The sequence below is a fragment of the Bombina bombina genome, chromosome 1 (genome assembly GCF_027579735.1).
Source record: "Bombina bombina isolate aBomBom1 chromosome 1, aBomBom1.pri, whole genome shotgun sequence".
NCBI lineage: Eukaryota > Metazoa > Chordata > Amphibia > Anura > Bombinatoridae > Bombina > Bombina bombina.
The window spans coordinates 1,144,660,463-1,144,684,507 of record NC_069499.1 but is presented as its reverse complement, the minus strand read 5'-3'; positions in this window follow the sequence as shown (position 1 = coordinate 1,144,684,507).

Below are 24,045 nucleotides of genomic sequence, written 5' to 3'. Positions count from 1 at the left end.
TTTTTTTCTATTTTAAAAATGTAGATCAGGTTTATAGAGCTAGCCAGAGGCTAGATTACGAGTTTTGTCGGTAAAAACTTGCGTTGCTAACGAGCCTTTTTTTTCCAGCGCTTACTTTAAACAACGCTGGTATTACAAGTTTTCTGAATGGCTGCGTTAGCCTCAGAAAAGTGAGCGTTGAGCAAATTTAGCGCCACTTCTCACTGTAATACCAGCGTTGCTTACAGTAGCGGTAAGCTGTAAAAACGTGCTCGTGCACGATATCCCCATAGGAAACAATGGGGCTGAGACGGCTGAAAAAAAACCTAACACCTGCAAAAAAGCAGCGTTCAGCTCCTAACGCAGCCCCATTATTTCCTATGGGAAAAATACTTTCTAAGTCTACACCTAACACCCTAACATGAACCCCGAGTCTAAACACCCCTAACCTTACACTTATTAACCCCTAATCTGCCGCCCCCGACATCCTCGCCACCTACATTATATTATTAACCCCTAATCTGCCACTCCGGACACCGCTGCAACCTACATTATACCTATGAACCCCTAATCTGCTGCCCCTAACATCGCAGTCACCTACATTATATTTATTAACCCCTAATCTGCCGCCCCCAATGTCTCCACCACCTACCTACAATTATCAACCCCTAATCTGCCGACCGGACATCGCCACCACTATAATAAATGTATTAACCCCTAAACCGCCGCACTCCCACCTCGCAAACACTATAAAATTTGTTATTAACCAATAATCTGCCATCCCTAACATCGCCGCCACCTACCTACAATTATTAACCCCTAATCTGCTGCCCCCAACGTCGCCCCTTCTATATTAAATGTATTAACCCCTAAACCTAAGTCTAACCCTAACACCCTCCTAACTTAAATCTATTTTTAATAAATCTAAATAAAATTACTATAATTAACTAAATTATTCCTATTTAAAACTAAATACTTACCTATAAAATAAACCCTAATATAGCTACAATATAACTAATAGTTACATTCTAGCTATTTTAGGATTTATTTTTATTTTACAGGCAACTTTGTATTTATTTTAACTAGGCACAATAGTTATTAAATAGTTATTAACTATTTAATAACTACGTAGATAAAATAAATACAAATATACCTGTAAAATAAACCCTAACCTAAGTTACAATTACACCTAACACTACTCTATAATTAAATTAATTACCTAAACTACCTACAATTAAATACAATTAAATTAAATAAACTAAATTACGAGAAAAAACACACTAAATTACAGAAAATAAAAAAGAAATTACAATATTTTAAACTAATTACACCTAATCTAATCCCCCTAATAAAATAAAAAAGCCCCCCAAAATAATAAAATTCCCTACCCTACACTAAATTACAAATAGCCCTTAAAGGGGCCTTTTGCGGGGCATTGCCCCAAAGTAATCAACTCTTTTATCAGCCCTTAAAAGGGCTTTTTGTGGGGCATTGCCCCAAAGTAATCAGCTCTTTTACCTGTAAAAAAAAAATACAGTACCCCCCCAACATTAAAACCCACCACCCACATACCCCTACTCTAAAACCCACCCAATCCCCCCTTAAAAAAACCTAACACTAACCCCCTGAAGATCACCCTACCTTGAGCCGTCTTCACCCAGCCGGGCCAAAGTCTTCATCCAATCCGGCAAGAAGAGGTCCTCCAGAGGGTCCGAAGTCTTCATCCTATCCGGACAGAAGATGACATCCAGACCGGAAGAAGTCTTCATCCAAGTGGCATCTTCTTTCTCCATCCTTCCTGAGTGGAGCGGCACCATCTTGAAGAACTCCATTGCGGAACATCCTCCTTGACCGACGACTAGACGACGAATGACGGTTCCTTTAAATGACGTCATCCAAGATGGCATCCCTCGAATTCCGATTGGTTGATAGGATTCTATCAGCCAATCGGAATTAAGGTAGGAAAAATCCGATTGGCTGATCCAATCAGCAAATCGGATTGACCTCACATTCTATTGGCTGATCGGAACAGCCAATAGAATGCAAGGTCAATCCGATTGGCTGATTAAATCAGCCAATCTGATTTTTCCTACCTTAATTCCGATTGGCTGATAGAATCCTATCAGCCAATCGGAATTCGAGGGACGCCATCTTGGATGACGTCATTTAAAGGAACCGTCATTCGTTGTCTAGTCGTCGGTCAAGGAGGATGTTCCGCGTCGGAGGTCTTCAAGATGGTGCCGCTCTGCTCAGGAAGGATGAAGAAAGAAGATGCCGCTTGGATGAAGACTTCTTCCGGTCTGGATGTCCTCTTCTGCCCGGATAGGATGAAGACTTCGGACCCTCTGGAGGACCTCTTCTTGCCGGATTGGATGAAGACTTCGGCCCGGCTGGGTGAAGACGGCTCAAGGTAGGGTGATCTTCAGGGGGTTAGTGTTAGGTTTTTTTAAGGGGGGATTGGGTGGGTTATAGAGTAGGGGTATGTGGGTGGTGGGTTTTAATGTTGGGGGGGTATTGTATTTTTTTTTTACAGGTAAAAGAGCTGATTACTTTGGGGCAATGCCCCGCAAAAAGCCCTTTTAAGGGCTGGTAAAAGAGCTGATTACTTTGGGGCAATGCCCCACAAAAGGCCCTTTTAAGGGCTATTTGTAATTTAGTGTAGGGTAGGGAATTTTATTATTTTGGGGGGCTTTTTTATTTTATTAGGGGTATTAGATTAGGTGTAATTAGTTTAAAATATTGTAATTTCTTTTTTATTTTCTGTAATTTAGTGGGTTTTTTTTCGTAATTAGTTTATTTATTGTATTTAATTGTAGGTAGTTTAGGTAATTAATTTAATTATAGAGTAGTGTTAGGTGTAATTGTAACTTAGGTTAGGGTTTATTTTACAGGTATATTTGTATTTATTTTATCCAGTTAGTTATTAAATGGTTAATAACTATTTAATAACTATTGTGCCTAGTTAAAATAAATACAAAGTTGCCTGTAAAATAAAAATAAATCCTAAAATAGCTAGAATGTAACTATTAGTTATATTGTAGCTATATTAGGGTTTATTTTATAGGTAAGTATTTAGTTTTAAATATAAATAATTTATTTCATTATAATAATTTTATTTAGATTTATTAAAAATAGATTTAAGTTAGGGGGGTGTGAGAATTAGGGTTAGACTTAGGTTTAGGGGTTAATACATTTATTATAGTAGCGGCGACGTTGGGGGTGGCAGATTAGGGGTTAATAATTGTAGGTAGGTGGCGGTGATGTGAGGGACGGAAGATTAGGGGTTAATAACAAATTTTATAGTGTTTGCGAGGCGGGAGTGCGGTGGTTTAGGGTTTAATACATTTATTATAGTGGCGGCAATGTCTGGTCGGCAGATTAGGGGTTAATAATTGTAGGTAGGTGGCGGCGACGTTGGGGGCGGCAGATTAGGGGTTAATAACTATAATGTAGGTGTCGGCGATGTTAGGGGTGGCAGATTAGGGGTTTATAGAGATAATGTAGGTGGCGGCGATGTCCGATCAGCAGATTAGGGGTTACATTTTTTTATTTTATTGTTTGCGATGTGGGGGGGCCTCAGTTTAGGGGTTAATATGTAGTTTATGGGTGTTAGTGTACTTTGTAGCACTTTAGTTAAGAGCTTTATGTTCTGGCGTTAGCCCATAAAACTCTTAACTACTGACTTTTAAATGCGGTAGGAGTCTTGGAGGTAGAGGCTGTACCGCTCACTTCTTCCAAGACTTGTAATACCAGCGTTAGGAAAATCCCATTAAAAAGATAGGATACGCAATTGACGTAAGGGGATTTGCAGTATGGAAAAGTCGCGAAAGAAAAGTGAGTGGTACACCTGTACCTGCCAAACTTGTAATACCAGCGGGCGTTAAAAAGCAGCGTTAGGACCCCTTAACGCTGCTTTTTAAGGCTAACGCCAAACTCGTAATCTAGCCGATAGAGAGCAAGAACCTGAGATACTTGTTACTAAAGAGAAAAAATGAAAGAAGCACAAGATCATGCCAGTGGTGGCATATATAGGGCGAGATTACATATGCAGCGTTGCCCCAAAAAGCCGGTGTCGCCAGTTTTTAGTCTGGTATTGCTATAATATATATGGAGCCACATATATAAATGCGGCACGTATATTTCACCCGTCGCCTGCTAATTTTACTCCCATAAACTAACATAGACCTGCGTTGCAAATCGGTATAATATATTCAGCGCAAGGACTTACGCAGAAAAAAAGGAGACATTTTTCTCTATTTTTACCTTACCACACATAGGCAGACGCAGCAAGCCTTGCGTTGAATATATAAGTACTGTAACTCACTGAAAGTTCTATCTAACACCTAACGCATGCGCAATATCTACCTGTCAACCGTCATCCCCCCAACACAATAAATAAAATCTATTAACCCCTAATCTTCCAACCCCCACATCGCAATCTACGTAATAAATGTATTAACCCCTAATCCGCCATCCCCCCACACCACAAACCGCCTAATAAAGTGATTAACCCCTAAACTTCCATCTCGCACAACGCAATAAACCTTATTAACCTATTAACCCCTAGACCGCCAATCCCCCACAACACAATAAATCTAATTAACCTATTAACCCCTAAACTGCCAACCCCCAACAACGCAATAAACTAATTTAATCACTAAGCCCCCTAATCTAACACCCCTTAAATTAACCCCAATTACATAAAATAATAAAATGCTAAGTTAAAATTAAATTTAAAAAATCTAACATTACTTAAAAAAAACAACAACCTAAGATTAAATTAAAATAAATAAATCTAAAATTACAAAAAATAAAAAGTCCCTAAAATTTACGGAAAAAAATAAACCAAATTATCAAAAATAAAAAATTAAACCTAATTTAATAACCCTGTGATAATAAAAAAAGCCCACCCAAAATAAAAACACCCCCTAATCTAAACTACCAATAGCCCTTAAAAAGGCCTTTTGTAGGGCATTGCCCTAAGTTAATCAGCTCTTTTACATAAAAAAAACAAAAAATCACAAAAAGGTGGAATTTTGCAAAATTGGAAACTCAGAAAATGCAAGTTCTTAGCAAAAGAAAGCGATTATAACACACCTACTAAGTTCCTCATCTCATAGACAAGACCTATTGAGGGAATTGACGAAATTTGAAAAACTCTGCCTTGGGGGAGTAACACCCAGAGGGTCACTGTCTATAACAAAAAGACTGTTAGACGACACCCTTACACTACCTACACCCTCATATGACTCCTACTGGCAAACTGACTTGGGGATCTCCATACCTAAAGAACAATGGGACAACATATGTTATAACTCTGCTAAGTCCTCCTCCTCCCCTAGGTTACTGGAGCTTAATCATAAAATTCTGTTCAGAGGGTACCTTACCCCTGACAGGCTTAAACGTATATATCCTAAGTCTAATGCTTCATGCTGGAGAGGTTGTGGGTCTCCTGGCACAATGGCCCACATCTGGTGGCATTGCCCGAAATTACTCCCATTCTGGGAAGACATTACTTACAGTTTGAAAACTATCATGGGAGAACAATTTGAATTACCCCCAACCACAGCCCTTTTAAACTACAAACCAAAGAAAATATGCAAAATCAAATGGAAACTTCTGCAATACTGTTTGAATGGTGCCAAATTACTTATTGCACGCAAGTGGAAATCTGCCCATATCCCAACTCGGCAGGAATGGCTGCGCAATACCTCAGAGTTACTAGAGATAGAAGAATACGCACACTTTAAGAACGGCAGCCTTGCCCTTTATCATAACATACAATTTTATTGGCAAACTCTCCTACATTCACTGGTAGCCTAATAGTATCTACAATATTGAGGTGAATGACCCCACTCGGACCGGTCCTTCAGACTACAAAACCTTCCCTTTCTCCTTTCCTTCTCTGCCTTTTCCCCTCTCTTTATACCCCCCTTAATCTCTTTTTTCTTTCCTCTTACTCTCGCCTGAATAGGCATACGTTTTGAACTGTTATGGTTTATATGTTATTATTGACTGTGAGGAATACACTTTCTATGTAAATATATCAGTTGGAGATGAAAGTGCTGTACTGAACTGTGGAATGGCCATGCAAAAGGCGGTACGTACCATTACTAACTTACACAAACTACTTCTATCCCATACCGTGCCTGATCATCACATTTGATTTTATGGGAGACATTCCAGACATTAGTTTTAACAGAGTCTCCTTGTAATGGACACTTCTCCTCTGAACTATTGCCTAGTACTGTTAAATCATAAGAGATGTTTGAATACCTATATGTACGGGGCCATGGTTGTTTACTATTCTCATTGTATGTGTATTCTTTTCTTCTACAATAAAAATTGTTAAAAAAAAAAAAAAAAAAAGCCATGTATAAATGCTATGCTGTTAAAGGGTCACTGTACTTATTATTATTTTTCTTTTTAATGTTTTCCAATGTCTTTTTATACCAGCTCCAGAGCATTAAATGTACAGAATTATGGTTGCTGCTTTGAATGAGCAATATCAGCTGTTTTATCTGGGAGAATACACCTAAAGGATTGATTTCCAACACATTTAAGAGAAAATACAGTACAGCGTGTTAACATATAATGAAAAGTGTGGTAAGCTGCCAATTTATTTATGAAGGGATTTTTGAGTTACACAATGACATTGTTCTACAGCATTGGTGTTTAGAAAATCTGAACTGAAAATCTGACTGTGGCATTGTTTTAGCTGATTTTGATTTCAGGCTTCCGACCTCAGGTCAGACTAGTCTAGAGACCCCCCATCACAGTCTGCCACCATTTTCCTACCTGCTCTAGTCGAGACGAGTCCTCACTCTTGACGACTTCACACAGTCTCTGCCTGGTAATCTGATCTGCGAGACTGCAACTGTGGGCAGCGAGCGGGCTCACACCTCCTCACGGTGGCTGAGGCTCAGATGGTGGCTACTGGCTGCAGAAAAGAGTGTGAGCGCCTGTGTCACGTGGTGACGCACGTTCCCTCTCAGAGTGAGTGACTTCAAATTACGTCAGGTAGGCAGTCAGCCACTCACTGGCAGCAGGCACACACAGGCGGCAGGACAGCGCAGCTTCGCAAAGCAAGTGAGCTCCGCCTCCCTCGTAATCACCACCAGTCCTCCACTGAGCTCCTCTGAGCCTGACTAGAGATTCAGTCACGGACCATCCGTCGCAGTGTGATCAATGTCAATCACATCACAACACAACCCGTTTTATATTTGGGGTACCTTGCATTCCTATTGGCTGCAATTTTCAAATCAGCCTATAGGATGAGAGCTACTGAAATCCTATTGGCTGTTCAAATCAATTAGGGGGGAATTAGTATTTTTTTATGTAAAAGAACTGATTAACTTAGGGCAATGCCCTATAAAAGGCCCTTTTAAGGTCTATTGATAGTTTAGTTTAGATTAGGGAGTGTTTTTATTTTAGGGGGCTTTTTTATTTTCATAGGGGTATTAGATTAGGTTTAATTTTTTTATTTTTGATAATTTGGTTTATTTTTTTCTGTAATTTTAGACTTTTATTTTTTGTAATTTAGATTTATTTATTTTAATTTAATCTTAGGTTGTTTTTTTTAAGTAATGTTAGTTTTTTTTTAATTTAATTTTAACTTAGTATTTTATTATTTTATGTAATTGTGGTTAATTTAAGGGGTGTTAGATTAGGGGGCTTAGTGATTAAATTTATTGCATTGTGGGGGGTTGGCGGGTTGGGGGTTAATAGGTTAACTAGGTTTATTGTGTTGTGGGTGGTTGGTGGTTTAGGGGTTAATAGGTTAATTAGGTTTATTGCGATGTGGGGGGATGGCAGATTAGGGGTTAATACATTTATTAGGCAGTTTGCGATGTCGGGGGATGGCGGATTAGGGGTTAATATATTTATTAGGTAGATTGCGATGTGGGGGTTGGCGGATTGGGGTTAATAGATTGTATTTAGTTATTGCGGTGGGGGATGACGGTTGACAGGTAGATATTGCGCATGAGTTAGGTGTTAGTTAGAACTTTCAAGGAGTTACAGTAATTATATATTCAGCGCAAGGCTTGGTGCACCTGTCTATGTGTGGCGAGGTGAAAATGGAGTCAAATTTCTCCTTTTTGGCCTCGTAAGTTCTTGCACTGAATATATTATACTGATTTGCAACGTGTTTCTATGTTAGTTTATGGGAGTAAAATTAGCGCGCAACGGGTGAAATATACAATCCGCATTTATATGTGGCGCCGTATATGTGACATCAATACCAGACTAAAAACTGGCGACATCGGCTTTTGCGGGCGACTCTGCCTATGTAATCTCGCCCATAGTGTATTTCCAGGCATAGAACAGTCTCAGTTTCCCTAGCTAAGTGTGCCTAGAGGAATATGGCTGCACCTCATTGATTAGGCACACAATAGACAGAAACTTACGCCTGGGCTTTTGCCGTTTCTCTCGTTCAGAGAGGGATTGCATGGTATTTTGGGGCAGGACTGCACTGTTTACTCAGGATCAGACTGATATGCTACAGGAAAGTTCTCTGCGAAAGGCACATGTTGAGCAAAAAGAGGCTGCTTCTTGGGTGGTAACTAGCCATAGAACAAGCTATTATGCTGTTGTTTGTTCCGAGGTTGAGCGCCTCTCTGTTTTTATTTACTTTAAAAAAAAAATAGTCTGTATGTTGTACACACAATATTTCTAAATCTACAGACCATTTTATATGTTTAACATTATATACTAATTAATTGCACCGTGTCATTGAAGTGATGGATTAATTTGATTAAACTGAACATGATAAACAAATAAGCAGTATAAAAACAAAGTATGCTTTATAATTGCAGTATATAAATGTAAACCTGTTGAGTTCATGCAGTCTTGACGGAACATCTACTTTGGCACATTATCGGCTAGATTTAGAGTTTTGTCGGTAACGACCCGCGTAGCTAACGCTGGCTTTTTTCTGGCCGCACCTTTAAAATAACTCTGGTATTGAGAGTCCACAGAATGGCTGCGTTAGGCTCCAAAAAAGGAGCGTAGAGCATATTTAACGCAACTTCAACTCTCGATACCAGAATTGCTTACGGACGCGGCCAGCCTCAAAAACGTGCTCGTGCACGATTCCCTCATAGGAAACAATGGGGCTGTTTGAGCTCAAAAAAAACCTAACACCTGCAAAAAAGCCGTGTTCAGCTCCTAACGCAGCCCCATTGTTTCCTATGGGGAAACACTTCCTACGTCTGCACCTAACACTCTAACATGTACCCCGAGTCTAAACACCCCTAACCTTACACTAATTAACCCCTATTCTGCCGCCCCCGCTATCGCTGACCCCTGTATATTATTTTTAACCCCTAATCTGCCGCTCCGTAAACCGCTGCTACTTACATTATCCCTATGTACCCCCAATCTGCTGCCCCTAACACCGCCGACCCCTATATTATATTTATTAACCCCTAATCTGCCCCCCACAACGTCGCCTCCACCTGCCTACACTTATTAACCCCTAATCTGCCGAGCGGACCGCACCGCTATTATTATAAAGTTATTAACCCCTAATTCGCCTCACTAACCCTATAATAAATAGTATTAACCCCTAATTTGCCCTCCCTAACATCGCCGACACCTAACTTCAATTATTAACCCCTAATCTGCTGACTGGAGCTCACCGCTATTCTAATAAATGTATTAACCCCTAAAGCTAAGTCTAACCCTAACACTAACACCCCCCTAAGTTAAATATAATTTTAATCTAACGAAATTAATTAACTCTTCTTAAATAAATTATTCCTATTTAAAGCTAAATACTTACCTGTAAAATAAATCCTAATATAGCTACAATATAAATTATAATGATATTATAGCTATTTTAGGATTAATATTTATTTTACAGGTAACTTGGTATTTATTTTAACCAGGTACAATAGCTATTAAATAGTTAAGAACTATTTAATAGCTAAAATAGTTAAAATAATTACAAATTTACATGTAAAATAAATCCTAACCTAAGTTACAATTAAACCTAACACTACACTATCAATAAATAAATTAAATTAAATACCTATAATTATCTACAATTAAACCTAACACTACACTATCAATAAATAAATTAAATACAATTCCTACAAATAAATACAATGAAATAAACTAACTAAAGTACAAAAAATAAAAAAGAACTAAGTTACAAAAAATTAAAAAATATTTACAAACATTAGAAATATATTACAACAATTTTAAACTAATTACACCTACTCTAAGCCCCCTAATAAAATAACAAAGCCCCCCAAAATAAAAAAATGCCCTACCCTATTCTAAATTACTAAAGTTCAAAGCTCTTTTACCTTACCAGCCCTGAACAGGGCGCTTTGCGGGGCATGCCCCAAGAAGTTCAGCTCTTTTGACTGTAAAAAAAAAACATACAATACCCCCCCCCCAACATTACAACCCACCACCCACATACCCCTAATCTAACCCAAACCCCCCTTAAATAAACCTAACACTAAGCCCCTGAAGATCTCCCTACCTTGAGTCGTCTTCACCCAGCCGAGCCAAATTCTTCATCCAAGCGGAGCAAGAAGAGGTCCTCCATCCGGTAGAAGTCTTCATCCAAGCGGGGCAGAAGAGGTCTTCCATCCGATTGAAGTCTTCATCCAAGCGGAATCTTCTATCATCATCCATCCGGAGTGGAGCGGCAGCATCCTGAAGACCTCCGACGCGGAACATCCATCCAGGCCGACGACTGAACAACGAATGACGGTTCCTTTAAATGACGTCATCCAAGATGGCGTCCCTCGAATTCCGATTGGCTGATAGGATTCTATCAGCCAATCGGAATTAAGGTAGGAATATTCTGATTGGCTGATGGAATCAGCCAATCAGAATCAAGTTCAATCCGATTGGCTGATCCAATCAGCCAATCAGATTGAGCTTGCATTCTATTGGCTGATTGGAACAGCCAATAGAATGCGAGCTCAATCTGATTGGCTGATTGGATCAGCCAATCGGATTGAACTTGATTCTGATTGGCTGATTCCATCAGCCAATCAGAATATTCCTACCTTAATTCCGATTGGCTGATAGAATCCTATCAGCCAATCGGAATTCGAGGGACGCCATCTTGGATGACGTCATTTAAAGGAACCGTCATTCGTCGTTCAGTCGTCGGCCAGGATGGATGTTCCGCGTCAGAGGTCTTCAGGATGCTGCCCCTCCGCTCCGGATGGATGACGATAGAAGATTCCGCTTGGATGAAGACTTCAATTGGATGGAAGACCTCTTCTGCCCCGCTTGGATGAAGACTTCTACCGGATGGAGGACCTCTTCTTGCTCCGCTTGGATGAAGAATTTGGCTTGGCTGGGTGAAGACGAATCAAGGTAGGGAGATCTTCAGGGGCTTAGTGTTAGGTTTATTTAAGGGGGGTTTGGGTTAGATTAGGGGTATGTGGGTGGTGGGTTGTAATGTTGGGGGGGGTATTGTATGTTTTTTTTTACAGGCAAAAGAGCTGAACTTCTTGGGGCATGCCCCGCAAAGGGCCCTGTTCAGGGCTGGTAAGGTAAAAGAGCTTTGAACTTTAGTAATTTAGAATAGGGTAGGGCATTTTTTTATTTTGGGGGGCTTTGTTATTTTATTAGGGGGCTTAGAGTAGGTGTAATTAGTTTAAAATTGTTGTAATATATTTCTAATGTTTGTAAATATTTTTTAATTTTTTGTAACTTAGTTCTTTTTTATTTTTTGTACTTTAGTTAGTTTATTTCATTGTATTTGTAGGAATTGTATTTAATTTATTTATTGATAGTGTAGTGTTAGGTTTAATTGTAGATAATTATAGGTATTTTATTTAATTTATTTATTGATAGTGTAGTGTTAGGTTTAATTGTAACTTAGGTTAGGATTTATTTTACAGGTAAATTTGTAATTATTTTAACTATTTTAGCTATTAAATAGTTCTTAACTATTTAATAGCTATTGTACCTGGTTAAAATAAATACCAAGTTACCTGTAAAATAAATATTAATCCTAAAATAGCTATAATATCATTATAATTTATATTGTAGCTATATTAGGATTTATTTTACAGGTAAGTATTTAGCTTTAAATAGGAATAATTTATTTAAGAAGAGTTTATTAATTTCGTTAGATTAAAATTATATTTAATTTAGGGGGTGCTAGTGTTAGGGTTAGACTTAGCTTTAGGGGTTAATACATTTATTAGAATAGCGGTGAGCTCCAGTCGGCAGATTAGGGGTTAATAATTGAAGCTAGGTGTCGGCGATGTTAGGGAGGGCAGATTAGGCGTTAATACTATTTATTATAGGGTTAGTGAGGCGGATTAGGGGTTAATAACTTTATTATAGTAGCGGTGCGGTCTGCTCGGCAGATTAGGGGTTAATAAGTGTAGGCAGGTGGAGGCGACGTTGTGGGCGGCAGATTAGGGGTTAATAAATATAATATAGGGGTCGGCGGTGTTAGAGGCAGCAGATTAGGGGTACATAGCTATAATGTAGGTGGCGGCTCTTTGCGGTCGGCAGATTAGGGGTTAATTATTGTAGGTAGCTGGCTGCGACGTTGTGGGGGGCAGGTTAGGGGTTAATATAATATAGGGGTCGGCGGTGTTAGAGGCAGCAGATTAGGGGTACATAAGTATAACGTAGGTGGCGGTCGGCAGATTAGGGGTTAAAAAAATTTAATCGAGTGTCGGCGATGTGGGGGGGCCTCGGTTTAGGGGTACATAGGTAGTTTATGGGTGTTAGTGTACTTTAGAGCACAGTAGTTAAGAGCTTTATAAACCGGCGTTAGCCCAGAAAGCTCTTAACTACTGACTTTTTTCTGCGGCTGGAGTTTTGTCGTTAGATTTCTAACGCTCACTTCAGCCACGACTCTAAATACCAGAGTTAGAAAGATCCCATTGAAAAGATAGGATACGCAATTGACGTAAGGGGATCTGCGGTATGGAAAAGTCGCGGCTGAAAAGTGAGCGTTAGACCCTTTTTTGAATGACTCCAAATACCGGCGGTAGCCTAAAACCAGCGTTAGGAGCCTCTAACGCTGGTTTTCACGGCTACCGCCAAACTCCAAATCTAGGCCTTTGTTTTCCAAAATGACGATGAGAAAGCCAATCACAAGCGGTATTATTATTTGAGCCATTAGTTTGAATAAGAAGGCACAAATATACATATTGAAATGACAAAAATAAAGACCACCTACAATGTCACATTACTCACTTTTGCTTATGTTTAATAAACTGAAAGTTGTGTGATAAAATTGAACTGGCATGCTACATATAGTCAAAGGCTTATTTAGAAACAATAACAATAAATGTATGGCAGGTTTGTAATACTATTCTTAAAGGGACGTTCTAGGAAAAAAATAAAGTATTTTTAAAAAGAACTTCCCTTATTTTACTACTTTAAAAAGGGTTAAACAAAGCTTGAGTCTTGAAAAACCCCTTTCAAATCTGGATGAAGGTACACCTAATGATTGGTACATTCACAAAGAAGAAAGCTGTATTTACCAGGATTTTCACAGCAGTGCAACCCTAAACTATATATTATTATTTGCTGGAGTTGATACACAGTATTTTGCTTTAACAAAACATGTTCCTTTAAAGGAATAAGAATTCACCAGTAAGATTGTGCCACGAATAAACCTATCTGTGCTCACAGACATCCAGATGCCTTTACCCTATAATCTCTCCTCAGAACTTTACAATGACTCATTATCAGCAGATGCTGAAAATGTGTATGTAAACAATTTGTCATTGACTTCTGAAAAATGTCCCAGAGTCTCAGATTGTTGGTTAAACACAGAAGTGTAGCCTTGAATTAACCTCTTGGTAACCAACATATAAAAGAATGTTAGAGGGCAGTTCCTGAACATTAGCCACATGAAAGCTACAAAGAGACTGTGGTTATAAATGGGTTTTACTTTTTAAAGTGATTTGAAACCCAAAAATTTTCTTTCATGATTCTCCTATTTAAAAAGAAAGTGAGATGAGACTGGGACTTGGAAAAGGAAATGATGGAACTAGGTGGGCTGTATTATTCCTGACATCAATATCTATCATATATACAAATATATAAATTCCATACCAAAATGTTAGCTTAAACAAATTAAACTATTCTGTTTGACCACAATTTAGCAAAAGCAAGTGTGTGACGTGGGGATTAGGACTGCGGTGAGGGTGAAGTGTCCTTCACATAATATCAGCATAAATGACATTTGAACAGATTTATATATAATTGTGTTAAAATAGCAAAATATTTTAGAAAGCACAAAATATATTTAGCATGGGGGTCGAATGTTTTATGCTACAAAATTAGACATAAAGGCCCCTAGTTATCAATGTCTGTCGGACCTGATCCGACAGTGCGGATCAGGTCCGACAGACCTCGCTGAATACGGCGAGCAATACGCTCGTCGTATTCAGCTTTGCAACGCCACCCCTGCAGACTCGCGGCCAATGGGCCACCAGCAGGGGGTGTCAATCAACCCGATCGTACTCGATTGGGTTGATTTCTGGCGAAGTGTGTCCGTCTGCTCAGAGCAGGCGGACAGGTTATGGTGCAGCGGTCTTTGTGACCGCTGCTTCATAACTGCTGATTCTGGCGAGCCTGCAGGCTCGCCAGAAACACGGGGAATCAAGCTCCATACGGACAGGGCCGGTGCTAGGATTTTTGGCTACACAGGCAAAGACACATTTTGCCGCCCCCCCCCCCATATATACCCTGCCATTACTGCTTCTTAACAAAATGTTAACAAAATGTTCTAGTAATGTGTAACAGCTATAATAGTTCATTTCTACATAACAATGTGCCAAAGTGGTGGCTCTGCACAACATAGCAGGTAATTTTTCCTGCACACACACATACATATATATTCATACACATACATATTTGTACACAAACATTCACATTTATACACATATATTTACACACACATTTATACACACACATTTACACCCTCACACATACATATTTATACATAGTCATGCACACATATTTACACACATCTATACACACATATACACACATATTTGCACACACAAACAACCACATTTATACACACATACACACACAGATACGCACAAACATACATACATACATACACAATGACAGACACACACATTTGCCTGTAATGTATAATGTGTTAATTATCTTCCCAGCATGACCTCTGCAAATTATTACAAAATAAAAATTTAACTGTGCTTTATAAACTCAAACTATAGAAAATGGACAAATAGTTACTTGGAAATTCCAATATAAATTTTTGTGCAAAAAACTATTTTTTTGTCTTGTATAGTAGTTTTTTATATTAAATACATATTTATATTTTATCTTGATTTATAAAATGTTGCATCACATTAAAATGTATTTTACCACATATTATTTATTTGGTCTGCCTGAGTTACATCTGAATCACTATATTGTCTGCTACTAGTCCTTGGTTTAGATTCCCCATTCTTTCTCCCTCTGGCCTCTCCCATGCTTTGTTTGCCCCCCTCCTCAGTTAAAAGCTACAAAACCAGCCGTACTCACCATAGGCACCAGAGTCACTCACAGAGTGCTGCACCTTCCCACCCCCAGTTCTTTTTAACCTCTTGTCTGCACTGCGCATTGCCCCCATCTTGTTTTCTGCCTACCTCCTCCCAAGTCATAAATTAAATACAGATTTTTATTCTGCCAGTGCCTCCAGTCCAGACAGTCTTCCCCACATTTCCCATTCGGAATGTTCAAATAATTCTGCAGTTTTTTCCATCTTTTATCTCAAATACCCCCAGTTTGATTTCCTCTCTACTCTATGCAAATTAATTAGCAATGCATATGGTAAAATGCAGCTGGAATGAAATCTGACCGCCATCCTACCTCTCATCATGATCTCACTCCTTCAGTACCGTGTACCGCTCCTGGTCTGGCCATCTGGGTGGGTCTCACCACGTCCCGTGGCTGCTCGCATGTGATGTTTCCCTCTCAGAGTCTTGGCTGGCTCCACCACCTCCAGGCTCCACAGTCCACATCACTGACTGACAGTCTCTGATGGCGTAAGGCATAACACTGCGCAACTTGAGCTCTGCTTCCACACACCCTCCCCATCCCCTGCCCATGCTGCCTGTCCACATTCAGTAGTTTCAGGCTCAGCTTAGCCAGGAGGGGGCGCTGGTGCAGAATAGAAAGGATAAGGATTCAAAGCGCAGCTGTGTCCTAGTCCTACTCCGGACAGTCAGTCAGTGTGCTGGTGCGTGCGCACATAATTTTTCCCTCACGCTGTTATTAAATAAAGACTCAATGTTAGATTACTGACAGTAACAAAGGAATAAGAGGTGCTTGGAATTATTTCATACAATTTGAAATTTGTTAAACAATGCAGTGCTGCAGTTGGTTTGGCCAGTAGGACGCTTGGTTCTATAGGAATAAGTATTTGCAGCAGAAAAAGTTCTTATACCGTTAATTAGGACTAATGTTGAATATTGTTTACATCTCTCGAGAATGTATCTCCAGAAGAATTTAAAGCTAGAAAAAGTTCAAAAGTGGGTTAACAAAATGGTGCATGGAACGTAATAAAAAAACAACTTGCAAAGAACTAATAATAGGTATAACCTAGAGGAGGGTAAGCAGTGAGAGTCAAGACTGTATAAGGCTATCTCCTATGCCGGGCGGCCGGGCCAGCACACTGTGTGGGAGCGGTAAAGGAATGGGACGGGAGGCGGCAAATATGACAGTCAGACTCAGTGAGGAGGCACACATGCATGCTAGACAGCAGCGGTCCGTCAGCACTCTGCAGGTCTCCCATCCGATCTCAGATGCAGATCAGGCTCAGCTGCTCAGGAATTTAAAAAAAAAATAAAATACATTTTTAGGCAGCTGACTGTCGGCACCGCTCTTAGCACCCCCCTGCTGGTGCGCCCTAAGGCGACTGCCTAACCTGCCTATTACTAAACGCCGGCCCTGCATACGGAGCTTGATACATATGGGATAACATTACAAAAAGGAAAATGAGAAATGAAAAAATAAGTTAGTATAGAATGTAAATAGGTAAATGATGAAAAGCAAAAAAGCTGGAGTACAGCTTAAACCAAGGAACTCCAAGGTAGTATTTTCTGAGACATTACCAGTGCCATGTGCTAACACAGTAAGGTAGAAGGGGCTATGGGCAGTTAACTCTTGATTAAAAACATGGTGTAAAATCAGGGCTTTGGAATTTTAGAGCCTGGGCTGACTTTTCACTTGGATACAATTTGAACAGCAAGGATTGCACCTGAATGACATGGGTGCAGGTGTTGGGTAGAGATGATGTTAGCATGTTAAGAGAATATTTTAAAGGTGGGTGGGTCAGTCCAAACATAATAGAACTGACAGATTAGTCTGAGAATTTGATATATCTCGAAGATCTCACAAGCTTGGGTCATTGAAGGGTACACTTAAAAGACGTCACATTACAAAATTTGGAGGGAGGAGTTCCAAATAGCAACAGAAAGCACAAGAAAATAAAATGTATGACAAAATATACAGGAAGCATGACTAGTAAAATAGGGGTGTTGGAGTTCTTAGCAAGAGAAGAGGATTATGATATATAACTGAAAGCTTCACAAGGAATATTGACATGACTGGGAAGTTAACCTAGAGGGTTATACTAGAGGGTTATACTTTACTTAGGACAGATAGGGGTAAAAAAAGGTGAGTAAGAATTTGCATGTATATTAAACCCGGCCTTAATTCTACAATAAGGGAATATATTTATAATTATAAAGGTGATAATGTGTGGGTTGAAATAAAGAGTGAGGGAAAAAATATATTATTATTATGTACATGCTACAAGCCCACCAACATTAATAACATGGAGGAAACTCAACTGATAATGCAAAATAGACTGCTAATAATACCAGTGTTGTGATTATAAGAAATTTGAACTACTCCAAAATAAACTAGGCCAATGAAACTAGCAATAAAACTAAGGGGGATAGATTTTTTTAGTGCGTTCAAAGGTAACTTCATGTCACAATTAATAGAGAAGCCAACTAGAAATTATCACCAAAATATAAGCAATGTCTATATCTTGGCCCATATCCCTGGGTAAAACTTACCAGTGTGAAGCCTTCTCCCAAGGGATGTGAACAGAACTGCTTACTTCCTTACGCCTAGATTTAGAGTTTTGTCGGTAAAGACCCGCGTAGCTAACGCTGCTTTTTTTCCCTGCGCACCCTTAAGACAACGCTGGTATTTTGAGTTGTCTGAGTGGCTGCGTTAGGCTCAGAAAAGGGAGCGTTGAGCAGAATTTACCTTCCCTTCAACTCTCAATACCAACGTTGTATTTATTTTAACTAGGTATAATAGCTATTAAATAGTTAATAACTATTTAATAGCTACCTAGTTAAAATAAGTACAAAATTACCTGTAAAATAAATCCTAACCTAAGTTACAAATACACCTAACACTACACTATCATTAAATTAATTAAATAAATTGACTACAATTAGCTAAACTAAAATACAATTAAATAAACTAATCTATAATACAAAAAAAACAAACACTAAATTACAAAAATAAAAAAATATTACAAGAAGTTTAAACTAATTACACCTAATCTAAGCCCCTAATAAAAAAAAGCCCCCCAAAATAAAAAAATGCCCTACCCTATTCTAAATTACAAAAGTAATCAGCTCTTTTACCAGCCCATAAAAGTGTTTTTTGTGGGGCATTGCCCCAAAGTAATCAGCTCTTTTACCTGAAAATAAAAATACAATACCCCCCCAACATTACAACCCACCACCCACATACCCCTACTCTAACCCACCCAAACCCCCCTTAAAAAAAACTATCGCTAACTCCCTGAAGATCATCCTACCTTGAGTCGTCCTCACCCAGCCGAGCCGAATTCTTCATCCAAGGTGTGCAGAGGAGGTCATTCATCCGGTAGAAGTCTTCATCCAGGAGGCGTCTTCAATCTTCATCCATCTGGAGCGGAGCGGAGCCATCTTCAAAGGAGCCGACGCTGAGCCATCCTCTTCAACCGACGACTTCCCGACGAATGAAGGTTCCTTTAAGGGACGTCATCCAAGATGGCGTCCCTTCAATTCCGATTGGCTGATAGGATTCTATCAGCCCATCGCAATTAAGGTAGGAAAAATCTGATTGGCTGATGCAATCAGCCAATCAGATTGAAGTTCAATCTGATTGGTTGATCCAATCAGCCAATCGTATTGAGCTCGCATTCTATTGGCTGTTCCAATCAGCCAATAGAATGCAAGCTCAATACAAATACGATTGCATCAGCCAATCAGATTTTTCCTAACTTAATTCCGATTAGCTGATAGAATCCTATCAGCCAATCAGAATTGAAGGGACGCCATCTTGGATGACGTCCCTTAAAGGAACCTTCATTCGTCGGGAAGTCGTTGGTTGAAGAGGATGGCTCCGCGTCGGCTCCTTTGAAGATGGCTCCGCTCCGCTCCGGATGGATGAAGATTGAAGACGCCGCCTGGATGAAGACTTCTACCAGATGAAAGACTTCCTCTGCGCACCTTGGATGAAGAATTCGGCTCGGCTGGGTGAAGACGACTCAAGGTAGGATGATCTTCAAGGGGTTAGCGATAGTTTTTTTTTAAGGGGGGTTTGGGTGGGTTAGAGTAGGGGTTTGTGGGTGGTGGGTTGTAATTTTGGGGGGGTGTTGTATTTTTATTTTCAGGTAAAAGAGCTGATTACTTTGGGGCAATGCCCCGCAAAAAGCCCTTTTAAGGGCTGGTAAAAGAGCTGATTACTTTTGTAATTTAGAATAGGGTAGGGCATATTTTTATTTTGGGGGGCTTTTTTATTTTACTAGGGGGCTTAGATTAAGTGTAATTAGTTTAAATTTTTTGTAATATTTTTTTATTTTTTGTAATTTAGTGTTTGTTTTTTTTGTATTATAGATTAGTTTATTTAATTGTATTTTAGTTTAGCTAATTGTAGTTTATTTATTTAATTAATTTAATGATAGTGTAGTGTTAGGTGTATTTGTAACTTAGGTTAGGATTTATTTTACAGGTAATTTTGTACTTATTTTAACTAGGTAGCTGTTAAATAGTTATTAACTATTTAATAGCTATTGTACCTAGTTAAAATAAATACAAAGTGGCCTGTAAAATAAATATAAATCATAAAATAGCTACAATGTAACTATTAGTTATATTGTAGCTATATTAGGATTTATTTGATAGGTAAGTATTTAGCTTTAAATAGGAATAATTTATTTAATTATAGGAATATTATTTTGTTTAATTAAAATTATATTTAATTTAGGGGGGGTGTTAGGGTTAGAGTTAGGTTTAGGGGTTAATAATTTTATTCTAATAGCGGCGATGTTGGGGGCGGAAGATTAGGGGTTAATAATTGTAGGTAGGTGGTGGCGATGTTAGGGAGGGCAGATTAGGGTTTAATAAAATGTATTATAGTGTTTGCGAGGCGGGAGTGTGGCAGTTTAGGGGTTAATACATTTATTATAGTGGCGGCGAGGTCCGGTCGGCAGATTAGGGGTTAATAAGTGTAGTTAGGTAGCGGCGACGTTGGGGGGGGCAGATTAGGGTGTAATAAATATAATATAGGTGTGTGCGATGTTAGGGGCAGCAGATTAGGTGTTCATAGCTATAATGTAGGTGGCGGCGGTGTCCGATCAGCAGATTAGGGGTTACAAATTTTTATTAGAGGGTTTGCGATGTGGGGGGGCCTCGGTTTAGGGGTACATAGGTAGTTTATGGGTGTTAGTGTACTTTATAGCATAGTAGTTAGGAGCTTTATATTCCGGCGGTAGAGGCTCTACCGCTCAGTTCTTCCAAGACTCCAAATACCAGCGTTAGGCAAATCCCATAGAAAAGATAGGATACGCAATTGGCGTAATTGGTCGCCTGGAGTCGTGGTAAGGAAGTGAGCGGTAGACCCTTTCCTGCCTGACTCTAAATACCAGCGGGCGGTAAAAAGCAGCGTTAGGACCCTTTAACGCTGCTTTTGACGGCAAACTCTAAATCTACCCGTTAGTTACCTGTATAAAGGTAAATTTGAAGCACCAACCCCTCCTCCTCCTAGTAATGTCCAGCTAAATAGGTGGACCAGGCATCCCTTGGGAGAGGGGTTTGCACTGGTAAGTATTACCCTGGGACATGGGCCAAGAAACACAAATTGCTTATATTTTGTTGATTTCTAATTATCTAGAAGTAACTAGAAGTAACCGAAGTATCATCCCACCCCAAGACCGCAACTTTCCATCTCTTACCCCGGTCACCCCCTCCAACACTCTCAGTACCTTCCACTTAACCACTGAGAATGAAGTGAGTTCCTTAATATCTTCCTCACACCTCACTACCTGCCTACTTGACCCTATCCCTTCACATCTAATACCTTCTCTGTCCTCTACCCTCACCCCAGCTCTTACTCACATATTCAACCGATCCCTTACTACTGGTTCATTTCCATCATCCTTTAAACATGCAAAGGTCACCCCCATCTTAAAAAAACCCTCCCTCGACCCCAATTCTCCTGCAAACAACTGGCCCATATCACTACTTCCGCTAGCTTCTAAAGTCCTCGAAAAACTAGTTTTCAATCGCCTAACACACTTCCTATCCTCCAACTCATTGCTTGACCCCCTGCAATCTGGCTTCCGTCCCCAACACTCAACTGAGACTGCCCTCACCAAGGTTACTAACATTCTTCTTTCTGCTAAAAACAATGGCCACTATTCTATACTTATCCTACTTGACCTGTCTGCTGCCTTTGACACTGTTGACCATCCCCTCCTCCTACGGACTCTCAGCTTCCTTGGGCTCTGTGACATTGCCCTCTCATGGATCCACTCTGTCTCATTTGCTGGCGAATCCTCCTCTCCACTGCCTCTGTCTGTTGGAGTACCTCAAGGCTCTGTTCTAGGCCCTCTACTCTTCTCTATTTATACTTCCTCACTGGGTAAACTTATCAGTAGCTATGGCTTCAACTATCACCTCTATGATGATGATACTCAGACTTACCTATCCACCCCTGCACTCTCTCCTTCTGTCCTTTCCCACATCAGCGACTGCTTATCTGGCATTTCTTCCTGGATGGTCTCTCACCACCTAAAAATCAGCATGTCCAAGACTGAGCTTCTTCTAATCCTACCATCTAATTCTACTTCAGTTTCTAACATTACTATCACTGTTGGTGACACCACTATCTCCCCATCACCCCAAGTCCGCTGCCTAGGAGTTACACTTGACTCTAATCTGTCCTTCATACCCCACATCCAATTGCTCTCTTCATCCTGTCGCAACAACCTACGCAATATCTCCAAAATTCGTCCTTTTCTGAGTGCTGAAACTACTAAACAGCTAATCCATTCCCTAGTAATCTCCCGGCTTGACTACTGTAACAACCTACTAACTGGCCTTTCTCTCTCCCACCTCTCCCCCTTCAATCCATCCTAAATGCCTCAGCTAGGCTAATCCACCTCTCCCGATGCTCTGTATCTGCTGCACCCCTCTGTGAGTCCCTTCACTGGCTCCCCATTCACAGCAAAATTAAATTCAAAATTCTCATTCTGACCTACAAAGCCCTTACCAATGCAGCCCCCCCCATACCTGTCCTCACTCATCAACATATATACTCCAGCCCATCTCCTAATATCCAACAATGATCTACTCCTTGCCTCTTCTACCATCACCTCCTCTCATGCTAGACTACAGGACTTCTCTCATGCGGCACCAACCCTCTGGAACGCACTTCCTTGAGCTGTCAGACTTTCCCCCAACCTCTCCTCCTTTAAACGCTCCCTAAAGACCTTCTTGTTCAGGGAAGCCTATCACCAAATCAGTAACTAATGAATTGCACTTGCTTAATAGTTGCCCTCATCTAACTCCACACTAACATCATTCCCACCTTTGCAGTCCCCACCTCCTGTTTCTCACCCTCCTACCCATTTAGATTGTAAGTTCCCACAGGAACAGGGCTCCCAATTCCCCCTGTATTTGTTGTTAAATTTTGTCTGGTGTCTCATATTGTACTGTCCTTTTATCTTTGTTACCCATGGACAGCGCTGCGGAATCTGTTGGTGCTTTATAAATAAAGAATAATAATAATAATAATCTTTGCCCCCTTGGTAATACCAGCGACAGGAGTAAATAGCAATATACAAACGAGTAAGAGTGAGAAAAAAAATGCAAACACACACACACACATATATATGCAAAATATAACTATAGTTTATTCAAGACAAAATCTTTCGACCAAATTTAGCAGAAGCAGATTGCTGCACATCAACTTAGTGTAAAAAAAAAGTTATGGTAAGACTTCCACACCACAACAGCCTGACAAATCTCTTCAGGTGTAGCATCTGCTTCAAGAGCTCAAGAAGTAGCAACAATTTACTTTTATCATCAAATTTGATTTGTTCTATTGGTATTCTTAGTTGAAAGCTAAACCTAGGTAGTCTCATATGCTATTTTTTAAGCCCTTGCAGGCCACCTCTTATATAAATGCATTTTGACAGTTTTTCACAGCTAGATGACATTAGTTCACATGTGCCATACAGATAACATTGTGCTCATGCCTGTGAAGTTACCTAGGAGTCAGAACTGATTGGCTAAAATGCAAATATGTCAAAAGAGCTGAAATAAGGGGGCAGTCTGCAGAGGCTACGATACAAGGTAATCACAGACGTAAAAAGTGTATTAATATAAATGTGTTGGTTATGCAAAACTGGGGAATGGGTAATAAAAAGATTATCTATCTTTTTAAACAATAACAATTCTGGAGTAGACTGTCCTTTTAAGCCCAACTGCTATTTGTTCACTCTTTTGCTTGTATGCTCTGGCAAGGGTCTGGACAATCCAACTGGAAATGGTAAATTTTAAAGGAGCTTAACCCTGATAAGGACCTTAAGGTACTATGAACAGCCGGTGTGTTTTTTTAAATATCCTGAGTTGTTTTGACATAAATGTAAAAGCAACAAACCACATCCAAATGGTATGAAGGCTTTCCCTGTGTCTTGTCTTTCTGGACAAAAAAAAGGAAGCAAAATATATCAATCCTTATAGAAGTCAGAGACAACCTTATGTAGAAACTCAGACAGTCCATGAAATTACTTTATCTTGATAA